The sequence below is a fragment of the Arachis duranensis genome, chromosome 5 (genome assembly GCF_000817695.3).
Source record: "Arachis duranensis cultivar V14167 chromosome 5, aradu.V14167.gnm2.J7QH, whole genome shotgun sequence".
NCBI classification, from domain to species: domain Eukaryota; kingdom Viridiplantae; phylum Streptophyta; class Magnoliopsida; order Fabales; family Fabaceae; genus Arachis; species Arachis duranensis.
This window is the reverse complement of record NC_029776.3, coordinates 31147769-31152633: the sequence shown is the minus strand read 5'-3', so window position 1 is coordinate 31152633 and position 4865 is coordinate 31147769.

The following is a 4865-nucleotide window of genomic DNA, read 5'->3' as shown; positions in this document are numbered from 1 at the left end:
AGTAAAAGGTTCAGGCATGGCCGAATGGCCAGCCCCCTTGAGTGATCAAGAGACCGAATAATCAAAGGCTAAACAGTCAAGAGATTAAACTGTCTAAAGATTTCTAATACAATAGTAAGTTATCCTATTTATACTAGACTAGCTACTAGGGTTTACATGAGTAAGTATTTGATGCATAAATCCACTTCCGAGGCCCACTTGGTGTATGCTTGGGCTGAACTTGATCTATCCACGAGCTGAGACTTTTCTTGGTGTTGAACTCCAAGTTATAACGTGTTTTGGGCGTTCAACTCCTGATCATGACGTTTTTCTGGCGTTTAACTCCAGACAGCAGCATGTACTTGGCGTTCAACGCCAAGTTACGTCGTCAATTTTCAAATAAAGTATGGACTATTATATATTGCTGGAAAGCTCTGGATGTCTACTTTCCAACGCCATTGAGAGCGCGCCATTTAGAGTTCTGTAGCTCCAGAAAATCCATTTCGAGTGCAGGGAGGTCAGATTCCAACAGCATCAGCAGTCCTTTTGTCAGCCTTTTTCAGAGTTTTGCTCAAGTCCCTCAATTTCAGCCAGAATTTACCTGAAATCACAGAAAAACACACAAACTCTTAGTAAAGTCCAGAAATGTGAATTTAACATAAAAACTAATGAAAACATCCCTAAAAGTAGCTCAAACTTACTAAAAACTATCTAAAAACAATGCCAAAAAGCGTATAAATTATCCGCTCATCACCTTTCTTAACTTCTCATAATTTGCAGAAATTTTTTCAATTACGACGAAGTTTATACTCATTCTTTCTATTCTTACTTTTCGAAACATTTAATTTGATGATCACTTCTTAAAATTGACTATAGAAATCCTGCCTCACAATATATTGTATCTTGTTCAACTTCATAAATTATGTGACAACAAATACAATTTAAAAATATAAACAACACAGTTCAAAAGATAAACATGAATAAGAATCATAACCAATATAATTTATCTATATAAAAAAAATTTCTCGATTTATTGTGTAAAAATAGTTTATTTGTCGGATAAAATTTTTCTTTAACAAAAATGTAAGTTGTCATTTTTCAATGTTAATAGAGGTTTATCAAAAAGAAGGCCCGAATGCATAAAAAGATGAAGAACTTAAGGATTTAAAAAAACTACTATTTTGACGTTTGATATTTGAACCAACTCTTCAAACTGTCCAAAAACATAATTTGAAAAAGAATCTGTTACAAATTGATACATTTAGAAAAAAATTGCAAAACGCAAAATATAAGTTAAATTAACACACTTTTTCACTCTTTTAGTTGTTGTAACCTCTTGTCCCATCAACTGACCTTAGGATAGTTATGTACCGTTCAAAAAAGTAAATATCTATAGCTTTAGCATCATCTTCTTGAACATTTGCATTAAACAAAATATACGCTAGATATAACTGACTACAACTATAAACAAAATATATTGATTGATTAGTGAAATCATTGAAAAATATTGGATGTTGCATTAAAATATGGTTTAATTACTTTGTTGGTCCCTATAGTTTCGCGAAATTTTCAATTAGGTCCTTATACTTTTTTTCCTTTTAATTGAGTCCTTGCACCAAAATTTTTTTTAATTGGGTTCCTACACTTTTTTTTCTTTTATTTAGGTTCCTATACCAATTCTTTTTTTTTTTAGTTGGGTCCCTATAAAATTAAGCCAATTACTACTAAGAAGGACTTAATTGAAAAAAAAATTAGTGCAGGAACTCAATTAAAAAGAAAAAAAGTATAGAGATCTAATTAAAAATTTCACAAAACTATAAGGATCAACAGAGTAATTAAACCTTAAAATATATCGATTGTTATACTCAGAGGGATTGATCATTTTCATAACAATGAAGGTAGCTTCAATATGAAATAAAAGTATAAAAGGGGAACACTCCATTGAAAGAAAGAAATTGATTCCACCAAGCTGGCATCACAATAGCAAAATTAAGAACATGAAATGACAATTATTTCATATACAACTTAAAAAATGTGACTACATTAACACATACACTATTAGTGTCATACATCAGATACATATACGTATTCACCTTTTTTTTTCAAAAAATGCTTACATAAAACAAAAAGGACTTAAAGCTAAAATGTAACAAAGTAGTTAAGAACTGAAAGGAGCTCTAACAACAGAACAACTAAAGAACTGGAAGCTAGTCATTAAACCCTCTTACACTAGATTAACAAATTTCTTAAACTACAACTCGAGGTGTTGCGAGCCTTTCGATTAAAACCCTGTAAGAGTCTTCAAAATTCAGTTTAATAGTTGAATAGTTAATATTATTGTCAAACAGTTAAAAAATTTTAGGGACCATCGTTCACATATCCTCAATGAGTAAATAAATGTTACACAACTAACCTCAAATGGATCACTCTACAGAATGCCGCTTGATAAGTAAATGAAAAGAAATTTTTCAACATCATCTCTACTATACTCAAATATCATTTGGGTAAGGTCATTGGGTCCAAATAAAAAGAACTCAGCTTCACCAGTTGTAATACCCGATCTAACTGAAATTAATTAAATAACAAGTTAAGTAGGAGCGAATATGGGTGAAAGATTTGGCAATTGGAATTTGATGATTTAAATATGATATTTGGATTCAGTGAATTTTTCCGAGTCGAAAAACATAGTTTTCTGCGTAAAAGCGCGCAGTGAAATTTTGACCGGAAGTATCGGCTGAGATCTGTTTGGTACTGCAGCTGAAAAAATTGATTATGAGTAAATAATATTAAGAAATGAGGAATTATAATTAGGGGAGGTAGAAATATTTGAAGTACGATTTAGAATGCTAATCTTAAAGGTTTTGGTCCAAAATTGGGCCAACAGACAAAAATAAGTGAATCGGGCCTAAGTGGGCCCAAGACCCAACATATATAAATATTAGTTATGAGCATTTCAGCTCATTTTGCCCTAAAGAAGGGGTGTTGGGCGCTGAAATTGGGAAGAGAGAAGAGAAGAGAGAAAACATAACTCTCTTTGATCTTCAAACCACCATAACTTGAGCTACGGAGCTCCGATTGACGAGCCGTTTGCGGCCACGCGTCACTCTTCTCATCCTCTACAATTCTATCTAAGTTTTATGGTGAGTAATCCACTGTCCTTTACCCAGTTTTCATTGTCCTCTTAAATTCGAATTTGGTTTGGGTTTTGAGGAAACCTTGTGATTTTGATTGTTTAGGAGTGCTCTAGTATGAGCCATGGGTGATATTCATCACAAACTTCAGTGGGTTAAGGTAAGAAACCCTCCAACCCTTGTGAATTGTCATTTTATGAGCCTTAGGTTGATGTATGTATGTGATATTGGTTATGTTAGTGCATTTGATGGTTTTGGTGCACAATTGGAAGATTGGTATTGCTTGAGGAGCTTTGGTGAGGCTTGGGGTTAAGGTTGGTGGAGACTTCCAAAGAAGAGGCTCAATTGATCTGGCTACAAGAGGTACGGTTTAAGTTTCATTTAAGTACCGTGTGGTGTGATGAGAATTCCTTGACTAGATGCCCCTAGGATTAAGTTTGGATTGTATAAATGGTTGGTGCTAATATGCATAGTTGGTATGTAATGTGAATTAATGATTGGGTTGAGAATTGTGTGGCCTTGTATGCTTGGTGTATTGAAAATTTGATGTATTGGGTAATGAGTATTGATTTGTGGTTTATGCATTTAAATTGTGAAATTGGGCCGGAGGCTGTAAATTTTGGGCCGGAGGCCGGAAAGAGGTAAGGAAGGTAAGTTGATGTGTGCATTGTATGATGACACAAGTGATTGGATGAATTTTAGATAATGAATATGTGAATGATTGGGTTGGTTATTGAATATTAAGGTTTGAGGAGTTGAAGTGTGGAATTTGGTAATTTTGGGTGAAATTGTATAGATGAGGTATGCTTGGTGTTTGGTTTTGGTTGAGGTATGTTATGTGGTCATATATGTGATCATGCTTATTGATGCCTTGATGGTATGATGATGCATGAGAGATATGTATGTTGTGATATATGCTTGAGAAATGATTAAGGTTGATTTGTGGGTGAAACCATGTGATAGTGAGTATGATATTGATTATGTATAATGATGATTGATTGGGAATAGTATTGTTAGAAATTGGGATGAGGAAGGATGTATGACATGTTAATGTATTTGTAATTTAGCCATTTGTGTGAAATGGGTAAAAATGGTTATATGGCAATTTTGTGAATTGTGGTAATGTGTTAGTGTATGAGTTGAGGAGGCTTATTGTCGATTTTGATATACTTTGATTGATTTCAAAGAAAAGGGATGAAATTGGCATGTTTTGGTTGATTTTGAAAAGAGTTGGAAATGACTTGTTTTGAAAATGGCACTTTGCGGTTTTGAGTGAAAACATGGTTTTCGGGCATACTTTGACGGGACGTAAATTGGACTGCGGATTTCTGTTTTGTGCCGAAATTGTTTAAAAGTGAAATTGGATCCAGGATGTTCATGTCGTTCGAAGAACGGGCGAAAAATGATTTAAAATGAGAAAGTTATGTCCGTCGGAAGATTGGGGGTTGAATCTGTGAATTCTGCAGCTTTTAACTTCGAAAATTTTTTAGCAGAATGACCCCCCACGCGTAGGCACACTTGGCGTGTACGCGTCGTTCTTCAAGAAGGCACCATCCACGCGTGCACGACGTCGATGCGCTGCACCCAATGCTCAGCCATTTTCCCGAGAGTTGTGCCAGAGTTGTGCTAGTTTTGTGCCTGGGGCGCAAATGCACCCACGCGTACGCGTGGCTGACGCGTACGCATCGTCTGGCTGTGTTTCAATCCGCGCGTCCGCGTGTATGACACATACGCGTCGATGAGCTTTGTGGCCAT